The sequence below is a fragment of the Phyllobates terribilis genome, unplaced genomic scaffold (assembly GCF_046119375.1).
Source record: "Phyllobates terribilis strain yellow unplaced genomic scaffold, ASM4611937v1 Scaffold_4__5_contigs__length_816908805, whole genome shotgun sequence".
NCBI lineage: Eukaryota > Metazoa > Chordata > Amphibia > Anura > Dendrobatidae > Phyllobates > Phyllobates terribilis.
Window position 1 is genome coordinate 513724644 of NW_027362764.1, and position 19594 is coordinate 513744237.

A 19594-nucleotide genomic window follows, 5' to 3' on the forward strand; every position below is an offset into this window, starting at 1 on the left:
AAATCCATGCAAATTTATTCATAGCAAATCAATTTTTTTTGTTTGAAAAAACGAATTTGAGTTTCAAAAGATCCACTCTTCTCTAGTAACAGGAAAGGCATATCGGCAATAGTGATGAGCGAGTATATTCGTTTAACCCTTTTGACGTGTGAATGATTTGTGAGGAATGCTTGTTTCTTAAGCATTCTTCACATGTATTAAAGCTGTCAAACAGTCGCAAATCATGCACACGAGAGTGATTCAAACATATCACCGAGTACGCTGAAGATACTCGATACTCACCTAAGCATACTCGTCGAAAGGGTTAACCGAACATACTCACTCATCACTAGTTGGCACTAGTGATAAGCGAGCATGCTCGCTACTGCTTGGTGCTCGCCCGAGCATCTCACTGCTTGAGATGCTCGGCTCTCACCGAGTATTTCTGGGGTTGCTCGGTGGGAGCTCGGGTCTCCTCCCTACATGTTTGGCGCTCTTTACAGAGCCAATGAACATGCAATGATTGCCTGCCATTCACTGTAATGCCGTAGCCATATTGGTTGTGGCATTACAGTGATTGGATGGCCGCACAGCATCATCAGGTCTATATCAGACCTGGCGCCGCCATGCTTTTCACAGTTACTCCAGAATCAGACAGTGTAGGGAAAGCTGCAGCTGAGCTAGGGAGAGATTTGCTTGTTTCTAGTTAGTGTAGGTGTACCTAACTGTATTAAAGACACATATCCATCTCAACAAACAGTCCTTCTAAGGACTAATTCATCTGCAGAGATATCAGGCAGGCAGTGTATATAGGCAGGCAGACAGGGTATATAGCAGACTGCAGTGCACATAGCACAAGAGGCTCCATTCCAGTTTTGTCTGCTGCTGCTGTTAGATATTTCTAGAAATAGGCCCAGGTCTCAAGGGCCAAGAATAATTTTTTGGGGATCTTAATCCTCATTACTTGCTTAAAAAGCAATCCAGAGAACACCGTTGTTCTGCACCATTTGCTTGTTGGCACTGCAGAATACAACCAGGTCCTTTCCATATTACAGCGCTCAAAATCTATCTATTTAAAACTGTGGTTTGTCTGTCACACGGATCACATATAATTGCGCTAAAAATAATGACATTTCTGGCCTCCATTAAAAATTTGTTTCAGTATGTCAGTGTAGCAATTGACACCCGTTTGCTGTTCAAAATAGTTAACTACAGGCCAGGTATTTAAAACCGTGGTTTGTCCGTCACATGGATCACATATACGTTTTCTGAAAATACTGTCATTTCTCGCCTCCATTAAAAATTTGTTTCAGTGTATCAGTGAAGCAATTCACACCAGTTTGCTGTTCAAAATAGTTACCTACAGGCTAGGTATTTAAAACTGTGGTTTTTCCGTCACACGAATTACATATAACTTCGCTCCAAGTTCAGCCATTTGTTGTGAGCATGGAAGATATTGTCCTCCATTTAAAATGGGCAAGGCACGTGACAAGGGACGGGGAACTGGACGTGATGCTGATGGTGCATGCAGAGGACGAGGCCGAGGCTGTGGGCCAACTGAAATTGTGCCACAACAAACACCCACATCTTCTCGCCCGACATTACTGTCCCAATTCCTAGGGAACCGCAGCACACCACTATTGAAAGCAGAGCAGTGTCAAAAGGTTGTTGGTTGGATAGCGGATAATGCTTCCAGTCACTTTGCCACCACCACCACCACCCTGTTTTCCACACAGTCAAGTCTCAGTAGCTGTGAGTCTGGACTGCATATTCCTCACCCTGATCCTCCTTCCTCCCACCATGCCGAGTGCCCGGAGACAACTGATCCAACACTTGGACACTCTGAAGAGCTGTTCACATTTCTATTTATAGATTCGGGCCTCTTGCCCGGTCCATTTGAAGCAGGGCAAGAGGAGATTGCATGTAGCGATGCCCAAATATTTGAGCAGCCACGGTCACACGAAGGCAACAGTGGGAAAGTGTCACAAGAGGTGGATGATGATGATGAGACACAATTGCCTGAAAGTCAGGAGGAGGACAAGGGTGCGGAAGTGGAAGACGAGGTGGTGGATGATATAGTAACTGACCCAACCTGGCAGGAGGACATGCAGAGCGAGGACATCAGCACACAAGGGGAGGGAGGCAGAGCACCCCAACAGGCAGGACAGGAAGAAGCAGTGTAGTGGCCGCAGACAGAAGGCAGGCAACCGTTCCCCGTAACACCAACACGAAGGAAGTTGCCAGTGCAACTGTTAGGTCTTCCCGAGCCAGGTTGTTTTTAAAGACTCTGCCGATAACCCCAAAAAGGCCATTTGCACCACCTGCCAGGCCAGCATCAGCAGGGGTGGCAAAATGACCAGCCTGACCACCACCAGCATGATCAGGCACATGGCAGCAAAGCACCCGTCTTTGTGGGCTGAACCCCAGGGTCCAGGAACAGTGTCTGCGGGTGGCACCATTGCTTCTTCCGCTGTTGTGCATGCAAGCCAATCCCCTGTCCATGGTGCATGCGAAGATGCCTCCTGCCCTGCACCTGTCGTTGCACACTCTCAAGTAGCAGCATCAGGAAGCACGTCCACGTCCTTGTCCCAGTGCAGCGTTCAGTTGTCCATACTGCAGTCCTTGGAATGCAAGCACAAATACACAGTCAACGCCCCACAGGCCACACTACTAAATTCCCACATTTCACGACTGCTTGCACTCGAAATGTTGCCTTTTAGGCTCGTGGAGACGGAAGCATTCCACAACCTAGTGGCAGCAGCCATCCCTCGGTACTCGGTCCCCAGCCGCCACTATTTCTCTTGGTGTGCCGTCCCCGCATTACAGAAGCGCATGTCCCAAAACATTAGCAGACCCCTCATCAACGCAGTTACCGGGAAAGTCCACCTGACTACGGACATGTGGACAAATGCTTGTGGGCAGGGACGGTAAATCTCGCTGACGGCACACTGGGTTAACATAGTGGAAACAGGGACCCCATCAGACCTTGGGACGGAACACGTCCTCCCGACACCCAGGATCGCGGGCCCTAGGTCAATCAGGGTTGACCCCACAGTCTATAGCTCCTGCACCTCATCCTCCTCAGCCTCCTCCTCCTCTTCAGCCTCCATCTCCAAAATGACCACAAGAGTCACAAGCTGGAAGCGCTGCAGCACTGCCATGGCCAAGCGGCAACAGGCTGTGCTGAAGCTAATATGCTTAGGTGACAAACCGCACAATGCTGAAGAGTTGTGGACAGCTCTGAAAGAGCAGGCAGATCTGTGGCTCACACCGCTGAACCTACAGCCAGGCATGGTCGTGTGTGACAATGGCCGGAACCTGGTGGCGGCTTTGAGGCGAGGCGAGCTCACACACGTACCATGCCTGGCCCATGTGCTTAACTTCGTGGTTCAGCGGTTTCTCAAATCCTACCCGGAGCTGCCGGATCTGCTTGTTAAAGTACGCCGCCTGTGTGCCCATTTTAGAAAGTCACCTACAGCTTCTGCCACCCTTGCTGTGTTTCAGCAGCATTCGCAGCTTCCAGCTCAGAGACTGGTGTGTGATGTCCCACGCACAGGAACTCTACGCTGCAGATGTTGGGAAGGATTTGTGAGCAGAAGAGGGCAGTTGTTGAGTAGCAGCATCAACAAGGCCGTCGGTATTCAGTTCAGACTCCACACATAAGACCTCAGGAGTGGACATGAATGTCACACATATGTGCCATCCTCCAAAAACTTTAAGGACTCCACCAAGACGGTAAGCGTCGATGACGCCATAATTAGCGTCACCATCCCGTTTCTCTGTCTTTTGAATTGATCTCTGCTCACAATCAAAGAGGATGCATTGCAGGCGGAGCACGATGAGATGGAGCAAGGTACCATACAGGGTGATTACACACAGCCCAGCCTCATCTCATCCCAACGTGGATTGGGTGACAATAAAGAAGAGGAGGAGGAGGAAGAACAGGAGCTAGTTTCATGCGCTATAGACGGTACTACCTGCACAAATGTCATACCGTCTGTTCAGCGAGGATGGCCAGAGGACCGAGAGGAGGAGGAGGAGAGCATGGTCAGTCATCCTCTTGGTGAGGACACAAAAGTCTTGCCTGTTAGCAGTCTGGCACGCATGGCTGAGTTCATGTTACGCTGCCTTTCCCATGACCCTCGCGTTCTCAAAACTTTGGGTGACAGTTATTACTGGTTGGTGACACTTCTAGACCCACGCTACAAGGAGAACTTTATATCTCTTATTCCTGAGGCGGACAGGTCTACAAAAATGCCAGTACCAGAAGGCCCTTGTTGCGGAACTATAAAAAAAATTTCCAATTGAAAACGCTGGCGGCAGAGGTCACAGTTCGTTGGACAACCAAGGAGTACAGGCGAGAGAGACACAACTTCAATCAACAATCCAGCAGAGGCAGGGAAACACTGTCAAAGTGCTGGGAGAATTTTCTCAGCCCCTCCCATCGCACAGGCCCTCATGTGCGGGGTACTCTCACAAGGAGTGCAAAGTTTGGGAAAATGCTGAGGGAGTACCTTGCTGACCATGCCAACATCCTCCGTGATTCCTCTGTGCCTTATAATTATTTGGTATCCAAGCTGGATACGTGGAATGAACTGGCTCTCTACGCCTTGGAGTTCTTGGCCTGCCCTGCCATCAGCGTTTTATCAGAGCGTGTTTTTAGTGCCGCTGGTGGAATTATAACTGATAAGCGCATCCGCCTGTCAACTGAAAATACTGACAGGCTGACTCTTATAAAAATGAATAAGGGCTGGATTGGGCCAGACTTCTCAACACCACTAAATGATAGCAGCGTAACATAATCTCAAGTCAGGTGTCTTTTTTTGGGATGTGTATTCCCATGCACCTCTTCACACTCACACATGGGTATACGCTTCCTGATTTTGGCTATTTGATCTTGTCCTCCTCCTTGTTCTCCTCATCCTACACCACCATATCACCAGGGTGACCGTGGTCCATGATGCAACACCCACTTAATTTTTTTAAAGGGTGTTTATGATGCCCGTAAAAAAATTTTTTTTATACAGTATGTTCATGTATACCCCCCAGGGGTAAATGTTTGTCAGCCTATACACTTAGTGCATGGGCATTACAAGTATAGGAGACCCGCTCCTTTCTAATGGGAACATTTTTTATGAGGCCCTCCTCCATGTCTTTTCCAAGGGGCATTGGAGTGCCTCCCAATTTTTGGCAGCCCTTGCATTCACTGCATAGGCAAACACAATGGGAGACCCACTTCCTAATAATGGGAAAAAAAAATTTCAGGAGGCCCTCCTCTACGTCGCTTCCAAGGGGCACTGGAGTGCCTCCAAATTTTTGGCAACCCTTGCATTCACTGCATAGGCAAACATAATGGGAAACCCACTTCCTAATAATGGGAACATTGTTTTCAGGAGGCCCTCTGACCTCCACGTCTCTTCCAAGTGGCATTGGAGTGCCTCCAAATTTTTGGCAACCCTTGCATTCACTGCATAGGCAAACACAATGGGAGACCTACTTCCTAATAATGGGAACATTGTTTTCAGGAGGCCCTCCTCTAAGTCTCTTCAAAGGGGTATTGGGGTACGTCCAAATTTTGGGCAGCCCTGCCACTCACTGCATACGCCATAACATTATCGGAGACCCACTCTTTAGTAATGGGAACAATAAAACATAGCCGGCTGATGGCTCTCTAAGAATAATGAGGGCCGACTGCTGGCCCTTTAAGAATAGTAAAGGCCGCCTGATGACCCTATAAAAATATGCTTTGTGACTTTTAGAGTCCCTCCTTCATAAATGAAACATGATGTGTCTGATGATATCTCACACACCACATGGCCAGATAAGGTTGTAGAATGTTAAAATGACATTTCCTGGTGAATGTATTTGTCACTAGTAAACTGGTGTGCAAAAACAGACATGCACAGTTAAATGCACAGTATATATATATATATTTAAAATGTTTGCTATTTTTTAACTAAATTCAACTTCCTTTGTAGAGACCCCAGAGAATAATAAGCGACATTAAATAAAGAATAACTTCTCTGCTAATCAAATTTCTTAGTAAAATCCATACAAACAGGAGAAATCTAATTTTGCCTGGTCCGCTCAACTCCACACACTAATAAATAATTATTAATCCTACAATAAAATACAATTTAATAGGGACATGCAGTTGTTCTTTATAGTTGAACAAAGTGGCATCATAGTATTTACCTATAACATTGTCCAGAACATTAAATCAACTCTCCTAAGCCATCTATATGGGCTGAATAAAATGATACCTTGATATCTGCAATCTGATGTCTTATTTCAGAGAAATCCACGGTTTTCTTATATGTAAATGAGCTGTTCAGGACTATGGTCCGGACACTGATCTGCATGAGAATCTGCCTTCAGAGCTTTTTTTTAAATAAGAGGGGGAGTTACTAGTGTGAGACATGTGAGTAACAGAACAGTAGAACTGAACTTTGTCTCATAACAAACACATTAGCAGCTGTAGCTCTCACAGCTCTGCTATATTGCAACAATATTGCAACCCTGTCTGCCTGTGAGATGGAAGCTGAATCTGAGAGGAACCTGCAGATGTGTCAGTTATAATTACGCACAACTCTGCAGTAAGATCAGGAGAGCAGACTGTCAGGCATTACATGTCTCACGTAGGTAACTCCCCCTTTCATTTAACATAAGTTCTGTAGGCAGATTCTCATGCATATCAGTGTCTGGCCCATAGTCTTTTTATTAAGAAAAATGAAGATTTCTCTGGAATAAAATATCAGATCACAGATATCAAGGTATAATTTTATTCAGCTTCCTATGACGTACATGCCCGTATAGACAGCTTAGGATTATTGATCCTACTGACAGATTCCCTTTAACCATACTTAAAAGTGTCATACTGGTCCTATGGTTGTTCAATTTTATACTATAAAATGATTCATAAGGTGGTATACTGTAGTTTGCAAATATTCAAGGATGGTTGCACAAATAATACCGAGACAATTGAGCTACATGCTTGGCGCTTTTCCTGGCTCTCTAGCCAATGTGTTAAAATCTGCTTGCCTGTATTGACTGTTTTGTGAAATGAGACAATTCATAATTTGTTGCAAACTGTAGAATGAAACTGATCGCTGCCGACAAATTTTAGACATATGGTTTTTCAGCAGCATGAATTATGGGGCTCTTGAGTAGTTCATGTAAAACAAGGTGCTCACAACGAACTGACAGAGATAGACTATATTTTATTTTTGGAAAGAAGCCTTAAGCTATAATGAGTCTAGCTGTTTGACATATTTGTACTGCTATTTCAGTTTCGAATTTTGACTGTAAAATTTAACTAACCCGAGGCTTGGAAATCACAGTTAAAATTTTAATAAGTTGTCAACACAACGCTTCAGCTTATTCATTTAAAATTGTATTCAGTGTTCCCTATGAATGTATAACATGTATGTTTTGTTGAATTTCACTTTTACCCCAAAGCTATTATTTTATTTTTTCTATGATTTGCATATATATCAAGCCTTTACAACATAGCTCCAGCAACCACATATATATTAATGGCACTGAAAAAATTAATATATTAATGATATAAAATTGTTTGCAAAGGCCACAATTATCTGTGGTCTCCTTTGCATTTTTTATATTGCTGAGATTATGTATTATAACTTATGGTGAATGGACACAATTCCCGGTGTTAATAGCTTTTATGTCTCTTTATTATCTCTCTCACAGTAAAGTCACTTGATCTACGTGTTTCATGTTTTATAGTTTATAAATGACTACTATACTATAGTCAAGTCAAAGAAATGAAGATTGTTTCCTTATACTTTAACCTGACATAATCCTGGTAATTTTTTTTTCGTAGTTCCCACCTCTTCATAAGCCCTTCCTGCCGCAGCCATTTTTAATTTTTGCGCTTTTATGTTTTCCTCCTCTTATTCCAAGACTTATACTTTTTTTTACTCACTGTCTTGGTTTTTTTTCTGGACGAGTTACAGTTTTACAATTGTATGTTTTTTTTTTCTTTTATATAAGTGAAAAAAAGGTCAAATTTGTAAAACTGAAAAAAATTGTTTATGCTAACATTTTATGAAACCTAAATATTTATTTTTTATTTTTCCAGCCATTGAGCTACATGAGGGCTTGTTTTTGCATGGCATGCTGATTTTTATTTATATCATTTTGGGATTCATACACTGGTTTGATTGCTTTTTATTAACTGAAAAATTACAATTCTGAATTTTTTTTTCTCTTTATTGAGTTTACTGGTTAATTAATTTTATACTTTGATAGAATGGATTTTTACAAATGCTGCAAAACCAAATCCAGTATGTCTATTTTTAATTTATTTCTTTATTTTTAAAAAAGGGTCAAAGAGAGGTAAATTAAAATGTTATATTTATATTTTTGCAAAACATTTTTTTTCATTTTTCATTTATGTTTAGTCCCATTAGGGGAATTGAGCCCATCGTTGCTTGTTTTAGCAGTTCATAGATAAGGACTGTGAAAGTTTTATTGTTTGGTGCAGAGTTGTGATGAACTGCTAAAATATTTACAGCCAGAACTGTTTATCTCCCCCATAGTAATAGCTCTGCTTTCCATCATCTGTCTCATCTATTGCATTATTTCTGTGCCCTATTGTGTATAAATATGTGACTCTTCATATTTTGGGTTATACTAGCCTGATGAAAAGGCCTGAGTAGTCTTGAAAGCTTGCAACCTGTTACCATCTTTTCAGTTAGCCATTAAAAGGTATCAACCACTGAGGACTCTCAAATCTGAATATTTTTCTATCTACTGGCTAACACGGTACAAAAATATATATATATATATTTTTTTCCCTGTAACCTCTAGTATTAAAACCTTTCCATGTGTCAAGTCAAAGTGACGTCAATGTGAGTAGGGGTGGAGCAGAACCGGGTACCGAATATGGAACTAGAGGTTAGGACCATCCCGATTTGAGTACACCTTATTATAGATTACATATCAATGTATAAGCTTTGGACATGCTGTACATGTTTTCAGCTGTTATATTATAGTCTCTTCCTTTCCCTCCACTCTCCATGAACTTCAGTATGTTGAGTAAACTGACACGGTACCATGCTAACAGTCCATGTTGTCCTGTGCAAATTAGATTTGAACTGTTTTAAAAGAAGAAATGGCTGCTTCATGAGATGGGGAAAAGTGTCTCATAAGTGGAGAAAAAGGTAGATTTCTCTGATAAGATATATTACAAAATTTCTTGATGTCTTATTTGATTATTCAAGCCCTAAAAGTCCACGGTATTGTGCCTCAGATTTCCTGTTGTAGACCTGGCTCAGCACTGACCTTGCTTCTGTCCTAGAACTCTGCTTCAGCTGTCTCTACACTCCAGTTCATACACCTCGCCAGCCTCTCCTTGTCACTACAGAGTGGGTCAGGCATTTCTTGGATATCCCCTTTGCTTTATTTATGACTCTCACATGGTTGGTATACTTTGTCCTTTTAGTAATTGATCTATATGCTTTCCTTTCTTCCTTACTATCTTTTATTGGGCACTTGGCCATGTTAGGGAGAATATCAGTATATCTTTGGCTTTCCTGTGATACATTTGGAAAGTATACTCTACTTATAATAATAATTAATAAATAATCATTTTTATTTATATAGCGCCAACATATTCCGCAGCACTTTACAATTAAGCGGGGACATGTACAAACAATAAATTCAATACAAGGTGAGACAGTTTAACAGTTAAATCAGGAGTGAGGTCCCTGCTCGCAAGCTTACAATCTACATGGAAATGGGGGGACACAATAGGTGGAAAGTGCTTGTTATTTCAGGTCTGGCAATTATAATAAGTCGGGATTATCATATAAAGCTGTATGATCCGGTCATCAGTCTGTATGTTAAAGTGCAATACTCAATTACCGAGTGCAGTTATCGAGTGCATGGAGGGTGTAGAAACAGATGAACAGTAGGGTGCAGATTCTGAATAGTATTTAGGAGGGAACAGGGGAAAGTTAGTTTACTGAGTAGTTGAGGTGGTAGGCTTGTTTAAAGAGATGGGTTTTTAAAGCGCGCTTGAAGGCATCGGGGCTAGGCATCAATCGGATCGTCTGGGGTAGAGCATTCCAGAGAACTGGTGCAGCACGAGAGAAGTCTTGGAGACGGAGGTGTGAGGTTCGGATTATGGGGGATGTTAGCCTTAGGTCATTTGTGGAACGGAGGGCACGTGTAGGACGATAGACTGAGATGAGAGAGGAAATATAAGGTGGTGCAGAACTGTAGAGAGCTTTGTGGGTGAGAGCAATGAGTTTATATTGGACCCTGTAGTGAATGGGTAACCAGTGTAATGACTGGCACAAGGTGGAGGCATCGGTGAAGCGGCTGGACATAAATACGACCCTGGCTGCCGCATTCAGGACAGATTGGAGAGGGGAAATTTTGGTAAGAGGGAGACCGATCAGAAGAGAGTTGCAGTAGTCCAGACGAGAGTGAATAAGAGCGACAGTAAGAGTTTTAGCAGTTTCCAAAGTGAGAAAAGGTCGGATTCTGGAGATGTTTTTAAGATGCAGGTGACAAGAGCGAGTGAGTGATCGGATATAGGGAGTAAAGGAAAGGTTAGTGTCGAATATGACCCCAAGGCAGCGGGCGTGCTGCTTGGGAGTTATGGTTGACCCCTCCAAGGTAATTTCGATATTAGGTAGAGTTAGGTTACTAGAGGGGGGAAACACAAGAAGTTCAGTTTTGGAGAGAATCAATTTGAGATAGAGGGGGGACATGATGCTAGACACAGCAGATAAACAATCCTTGGTGTTTTGTATTAGGGTAGGGGTGATGTCAGGGAACAAAATCTAATCTCTATATACCATACCTGTGCAATATTTTGGATATATGAACTAATATTTATTCATTATTCATTTAATATTTATTGTCTATTTATATTTAAAATTCTTTAAGGGGTCTTATTCTCACTTGTCTTTGTCGTATATGTTTTTTATCATGTTTTTAATTAGCGGTGTTGTTTGTCCCAGTCATAATAAAATTTCCAAATATTTTTCAACACTCTGTTTCTACATCTCATGATTTTGTATGCTTGGTGCCTGCTTTGCCCTCTCTTTTTTCCTGCTCTCGAATTGTTTGTTTGGGGTTTTTTTGGCACAGACATAGGTTTATTTATACGGTGGTGCTGGGTCCCCTCCCTACAGAGTGCCAGCCATTACTGCCAGCCATCATCTGCTCCAGCTGTCTCTACATTGCAGCTGGTATAACTCACCAGTCTATTATGCTACATTAGAGTGTCAACTGTCTATAATCTCCAACATTAGTTGTCTCCACACTGCAGTTGATATACATCACTAGTCTAGTTTGTATTTTTTTACACCTTATTTTTCTTTTTTTTATGTTTACATAATGGATTAGTAGAAGAGGGATAAAATTGCTTAAAGGGTAGCTACTAGCTATCATTTGGAAAAGCTTTGTATATATTATAGTGGCTGCAAAGTGATGCTGATCATTGGAAGCCCAGCTCATGAGACCCCAATTGATCACTGAAAACACCACTCTGAAAAGTGCAGCTTCTATAGAAGCACCCACAGAGCAATGTATGGCTTAGAATGCATTGGTCCTTTTCCTCTACATTTCTTGATCCTTTGTTTCTTGTTTGTAAATATATTTAGCATCAAAACCTAATGGAGAAACAGGAAAAGTTGCATGTTTTCTGGAAAAAAATGTTTGCGATGAGAGACGTGAAAGGAATTGTTTGAGGAAAGAAAGACATAAAATAAATTAAGAGGACAATTTTATATTACAGGAGGATCTATGTAAACTAGAAGCTTGGGCTGATAAATGGCAAATTAGCTTTAATGGGGATAAATGTAAGGTAATGCACTTGGGCAGAGGAAATAAAATGTATAATTATATGCTTAATTGTAAAACACTGGGCAAAACTGTAACTGAAAAAGACCTGGGTGTATTGGTGGACGACAAGCTCATGTTTGGTGGCCAGTGTCAGGCAGCTGCTGCAAAGGCAAATAAAATAATGGGATGAATTAAAAGAGGCATAGATGCTCATGAGGAGAACATAATTTTACCTCTATACAAGTCACTAGTGCGACCACACTTAGAATACTGTGTACAGTTTTGGTCTCCGGTGTATAAGAAAGACATAGCTGAACTAGAGAGGGTGCAGAGAAGAGCGACCAAGGTTATTAGAGGACTGGGGGGTCTGCAATACCAAGACAGGTTATTACACTTGGGGTTATTTACTGTGGAAAAAAGAAGGCTTAGGGGTGATCTTATTACTATGTACAAGTATATGAGGGGACAGTACAAAGACCTTTCTACTGATCTTTTTACTCTGAGGCCAGAGACGGGGACAAGGGGGCATCTTCTACGTCTGGAGGAAAGAAGGTTTAATCATAATCACAAATCCGGATTCTTTACTGTAAGAGCAGTGAGACTATGGAACTCTCTGCCGCATGATGTTGTAATGAGTGATTCACTATTAAAATTTAAGAAGGGCATGGATGCCTTTCTTGAAAAGTATATTATTACAGGTTATATATACTAGATTCCTTGATAGGGCGTTGATCCAGGGAACTAGTCTGATTGTCGTATGGAGTCAGGAAGGAATTTTTTTCCCCAATGTGGAGCTTAGTGTTTGCCACATGGGGTTTTGTGCCTTCCTCTGGATCAACATGTTAGGACATGTTAGGCTATGGGTTGAACTAGATGGACTTAGTCTTCCTTCAACCTTAAAAACTATGTTACTATCTGCAAAAAAAGAGGGAATGCACAATTTGTAACATATCTGATAGATCTGTTTTAAAATAACCTAACCTCGAAAGCAAGGGATGAAATTATAAGAGGTGATCTTAATAGGAATGTGCTTAGAAGACAGCTAAACTTTATATATTTGGGGTTCAATCTTCAGGGTCAACAAATCAGGAATTGGGGTTCAACTTAAAGTTTTTATCAGCTTGTTAGTTAGAGAAAATATTTATTTTTCTTTATAAATTATTGCAAGCTAACAAACTTAATGTGTGCCTTCATTCTTCGTGAGAAAGCTAAATTGCAAGAAGCTCACAATCCCCAATACTGTCACTTTTCTTAGTAAAGGAAAAAAACTAAAAAGAAGCCACAGGATTGAAGTTTTCCCTTATCACTTTTTTGGAAAAGGAGCACCACATTCCAATTTTCACAAAGAAAGACATTGTGGAATCAGTCAGATGAAGAACTATGGCAGAAATAAATGAATATTTTAACTCTTGAAAAGACAGTTCCATCTCTGAAGTTCTTGGGGTTACCTTTACCTGGTGAGGACAGTGAAGGATGTCACAACTGAGAATAAGTAAGGAATTAGTTTATAAAAATAACTTAGAGATGTTTTCTGTGTTCAGGAGCGCATGGCTCCGCTGCCTCTAGGTTTCTTATTTGCTGGAGCAGTGCACTCCTGATGATTAAAGGGGTTGTCCATTACTAGGACAACCTCTTCTTGAACTAAATGTTAGGCCCCGATAAAATAAAAAAGCTTATACTCACCTCCTGTGCAAGCGCCGTTCCTGCGGTGTCGGCACTCACAGTCCTGAGAATCTAGTGCAGTGGAATGACATGTGGTGCCCGGTGCCCAATGCGCTGGCATCACTGTCTCTGCCATTATATGAATTGAACATGAAGAGATCAGCTGCAGCCCGGACTTCCTCTTCACGTTCAATTCTACAGGAGGCGGGGAAAGTGACAGCGGTGCTGATTTGTCACCAGGCACCACGAGTCGTTCCACTGCAACAGAGCTCTGGGACCTCAAGTGCTGACACCACTGGAATGACGGCAGCACGGGAGGTGAGTATAGTTTTTTTTTATGTTATCGGGGCCAAACATGTAGTTCAAGAAGGAGTTGTCCTAGTAGTGGACAACCCCTTTAACAATTCAGACTGTTCAGCATAGCTGCACTGGTGAACCAAATTGAGCACTGTCCCATACTGCTAACTGAAGAACACAGGGAGACTAAAGCTAGTTGGATCTACAGAGCCTGCAAAACCTGCAAGCGGTGCACACTCCTTGCCTAGGTAACCAGTCACTCAGCCTGCAGGGTATCTGATAATTTAGCCTTCAAGCTACAAACTATTTTGTGAACGTAGCGAATTTTTAATTAAAGGTAAATTGAAAAGTTGTTTTTTATACAATTTTAGCCTTTTTTTATGCAATTTTAGCCATTTGAAAACTTGAGACAACCCAACCAATTCCAGTTACTTAGTGAATGGTAATTATAAAAAAAATAGTATCTAAGATCCTTCTGCACTCAAAGGATTTGTCACATCTTTAGAAGTTATCATGTATCCACTTGCCGAACAGTGGAGTGGGACATCAGGGACTCCCACTGATCTGGAGAAGGAGGCTGTGAAATGTTCCATCTAAATGCAGAGGTGGCCAAACAAGCGCAACATCACTCCATTCATTCTTTTTGGGACTGCTGCAGATAGCTGAGTATAGTGTTCGGCTTTTTTCAGCAGTCCCATAGGGAATGAATGGAGCAGTGGTTTAAATGCTGAGTTATCGCTCCATTGCGTCTCTGGATCATGGATGTCTCAGTGATCAGTCTGCCACCGATCAGCAAATTATCACCTGTCGTATGGATAGGTGGTAATTGGTGACTTCTAAAAATGGGAAAATCCTTTAGTGGCTACCTATTATCCTGATTCCATACATATAATTCTGTCAAATACCTGTCATCAGTCATCAGCAATGAATAATTACATCCAGTAAGAAACACATCTCAGACTAAAAAGATAAGATTTTTTGATACAGAAAATGTTAATTGCTGTTAATTCACATATAGGAAAAATATATAAAAATCATAAAGTATTAGGTATGACAGTGATGCCGAGCAGCATTTAAATCACTTAAAGCAATATGTTAAAGCAATAAAATATAAACTGATTTCAGTAAAGGTCAATGACTGCTTGACATTCACTGGACATGTCACTAACACAAAAGCTCAAATTTAGTAGTAGAATCAGGTCATCATGCACTTATGAAATCTTCAGAAGCCATGACATTGGCTGTTGATGGAGATTACTGATTCCATTTTTCTGAGGTTGGCATGACTGGAGAAAACCTATTAGAGTGAAAATGTCAGTTTGTCATTTTGAAATACTTTTAAAATAGGAATGAAAAATAATTCTGGTGTAAAGCATTTTCAAGACTAGAACAGCTCATTGTTGCCTAATTTTTATAATTTGCACGTCATACACTTCTGAATGTTCCTAATTTCCTAATATACTACCTAAATTTCCTACATTCCCAGTTCACTCATAGTTGTACTCTTTCATACAGCATCTTATAAGCTAACTCTCCTGAATTTGTAGCACAATCATGAGCTAAAATTCAAACAACTCAACTTTTTAGCATGAAAAGTACCAAATAGATCACTCTATTTGGTACTTTTAGCAAGTGCTAGCAAGTGCAACTTTTACTTGACCCAGACATGCTATATGTCATGTACAGAACTGGCCAATCCAGTAAGGCAAAGCAGACTGTCACAAAGGACAGCGAGGGATGGGGATCACACAGATCCCACCGCTGCCACCAGTTGTCAAGGATAACACCAGGAGAGATCACGCAGATACCACTGCTGCCACCAGTTTGTCAAGGAGACGCAACCCCGCTGCCTCTAATCATCAGGACAATTGACTGAAGAGTGATGGAAAAGGCTGTGGCTGTTTCCACTACTAGGTCAGTTATTGGGGAACTCACAGTGAGTGTATGGTATATATACCTCTAATTCCAGCTAATGGAATATTTACCCCGATACGATCTCTGACAACTTCACAATTACAAAAGGGAACCAATAGCTACCACCACCAATTGTTCATACAGGCCGATGGAGACCTGTTACATTTAGCGTATGGCTTTAGGGGTGCAGTTTACAGAGCAAGAGGAACAAAGATATCAAATTTTATATATTTAATATCCAGAAAGGTAGGCAGTGTTTATAAAAAATATACAAAGATGATACAAAATGTGAACAAAACAATGCGGTATATACAATTACATGCAATAAAAGGGATTACAAATGAAAACTACTAGACCTGTCACGGAAATGGCTCAGAGCTTAACGGAAAGTAGACCTTAGGAAAATGGACAGAATCCATAGCAAGCTGTTCTTTTTAGGACTGACAAAATATGAAAACCCAAAATCTGTTTTTTATTAGATCACGGTTATGCCCACATACCTCCCCTTGGTGAGCTCATATGGGGGCTTGATGTGAGATGGGCTAGGTCTTTTAGAAGTTTATGAGATTCCCAACATTCAGGATATCTTCGCGCCTAGAAGTCCCAGGTGTTAGATATTGTCATCATGTTTTCAATTGTGATTTTACCTTTCTATAAAGATGAAACATGGCATGGATAGCATAATTTTTTACATTAAGTTGGAGGGGCTCGAATGGCCTTATGGTGATGTGAGTGAATAAGTTATGTTCATTCCTTCTGTACGATGCAGAAAATATCTCCCATAAATAGCGGATTGAATCAAACCCCAATATTCATCACTGACTAAGGTGTCTCAGAAAAATCCTTTGAACAGTGGAAGCCCCTGTACTTCTCCACCTCTGAATAAACAAATCTAAAGCGTATTGTCTGATTCTCAGAGCAGATCTCCTGTTGTAATTACCTGGTCAATACAGGAGGTCCCAACTTCAATGGATGTTGACGTGTCAGCTCTCTCTCACTTCCCCATTTATAATTAGTTTCTCTCTTCCCCAGATATAATTAATCCCATATGTTTAATGTGAAGTCCTATTTCAATGGAGGTTGAACTGTCAGTTCTTTCTCACTTTTCCAGTTATAATTAATTCCATATGTTCAATGTAAGTATGATATATCCCCTCTCTGGAGATGTCTTTATGGATTTCAATTTTTCTCTATGACACAGACTGTTTGGGAATAGCACTAACTACTCCACTTAGGAAGTACCAGGGAATACTTCAGTTTTACCCTTTCATACAGGGATCTGGCTTGTTTTCAAGTCTTCTGGGTTGTGTCCATGGAATATCTTCTAATCAATCTGTGTGCTGCATCAGTATCACATGTACCGGTGCCTGGGAATCAGTGGTACAGTTTGCACTGTTCCCAAGTGCCGGGTGCTGAATGCTACCCTCATCATTGTCCCCTGCCGGCGCTGCAACCATGGCGAGCAAGGGACAATGTTGAGAGTTTTATTCAGCCCCCGCTGTGCCCAAAATCTGTAAAAATAAGAATAAAATAAAAAGATACTTATATTCAACTAAGCGTGCCATGCTGTAATCCATCTGACCGTTCATGCTGAGGAGCAGAGGAGAATGACTCGCTGCAGCGAGTAGGCTCCTGACCTGCGCTGAGCTCACTGAGTGATAGTGACATCTGAGTGACTGCTCTGTCCATGGAATCACACTGACATGTGCACATACCCATTCATTTGAATGGGTCTACATGTGTCAGTGTCTCCAGTACATGTGCAAACGGACACCACACATACCCAAAACACAGATGTGTGAAAGAGTGAAAGATCCCTAACACTGAGAGGAGGGATGGGATGTAGAAAGCAGTCAGAACCAGGAGCAGAAGCTCTGACAGATTTGTATTTTGTTGCAGAGCACTCAGCTAAATAAATGACTTACAGACACTTTACACCATTAAAATGATAGAAATGTTTTAAAGAAGACTATTTAGAAAGATGCTTGCTCAATTTAGGATGAAAATGAACAATAATAACAATACTGTGTGAAGATGTACATAGACTTTTAACACAGATCACATTGGCTGTTACAACTGTGAAACCATCTTTCAAGGCCAATTGGGCAGCGGTAAGTTGGATTTAGTGTGGAGAGCTGGAGCATTAGCATAGACTAGAAGCACCCTTCATGCACTTACCAGCTAAGTTACATAATAAGAAGAAACTTGACTTTCTGAACATAAATTGTGCACAATAAATACATTTCTGTAATTGATTAATCGATCTGCAGCCAGAAAGATATGAGAAAAAAACTAATCTACACCTACCTACACCTAAGGTGCTGTGGGTTATTTAGTAGACATAAACCATCTAGCAGATCCCCTTTAACATGGAAGAAATGGACCCCTAACCACACAAAATATACAAAAATAGTTCTAATGGCTTTTTTTTATCAGACTCTAAATGTGTCTATGGATTGGCTTAATTAAAGACCAACTATATATTTAGAGAGCATACTGTACAATTAATATCATGCTCTTGTAGGTTTATATTGCAGAGGTTTAAGTGAAGAAGCTTTCTACCAACTATTCTAATATCAGCACAAGAAAATATAACTTCTGTATACTATTCCTGCTGGTATATGCTTTCTTCTAGAAGACGTCTTATAAAAGGATATACTTGAACACACATTTTCTGTTTAATCAAATAAATTGTTGAACTGTTATCAAAACTAGACGTAAAGTTCCCTCAGGATATAATAATATACGTGAGAGATATTACCAGACAGTCTAGACTTAAAATAACCTAGTGATGTAACTATGTCTGTTACTAAGCAGAGTGCGTGAAGAACTAATACCATAATGTACAAGGAAACACTCAGGAACATTTACATTTCTCAAACTATATTTACTGCATGTCATATTTCAAAGACTACTAACATCTTAATTACAGTGCCGGTCAAAATTTAGGACACACCTGTTCATATAGTGATTTTCCTTGTTCTTATTGGATGGTACATATTGGATTTTCAGACATAAAGCAGCAAAACTACGAAGGAAGACATGTGCAAAGAAGAAGTAAAGAGACCTGTGAAACAAACCGGAATATGTGTTAAAACTTAAATTCCCGAAAGCACCTCCCTTTTAGGCCTCATTCATTCGTCCGTGTTGCACGAATGTGTCCTCTCCACGTTTTTCACTAATACAACACATACCCATTATAGTCTATGGGGCTGTTCACATGTCCATGCTTTTTCATGGATCGTGTATTCATGCAAAACTCACACTTTAACCCCTTTCCGACTGGGCGATTTTCCATTTTTGCGCTTTTGTTTTTTCTTCTCCTTCTTCCAAGGGCAATAACTTTTTGATTTTTCCTTCGACATAGCTGTTTAAGGGCTTGCTTTTTGTGGGATGAGTTGTACTTTTGAATGACACAATGCATTTTATCATTTGATGAAAAGCAGGAAAAAATTCCAAATTAAGCAATAAAGGTCAAAATCATCGCAATTACGCAATTATTTTTTTCATTCATTTACAGTATTTATTCAAAATTTAAAAAAAATAGCTTGTGTCCCATTTTTTAAGAGCTGAAACATGTACATTTTTTGGGTAATGGAGCTATTTGAGGGCTTGTTCTTTGATCGATTCAATCTTATGATCGCCTCTTAATGAATATACCCACTCTGTTGCGACAGCCGAAAAACTGCAATTCTGGTGTTTTGATTTTTTCTTTTTATGTCGCTTATTTATTGAGTTAATTTATTTTATATTATGATAGATCGGACCTAGAGATACCACATATGTGTATTTTTTATTTTTTTTAATTCTTAATTTTTAATGGGGGTTGATTTGAACTTTTAGATTTTTTATAACATTTGTTTCTTTCTTTATTACCGTATTTTGTAGTCCCCTAAGGGGACTTTAATCTGCGATCATCTGG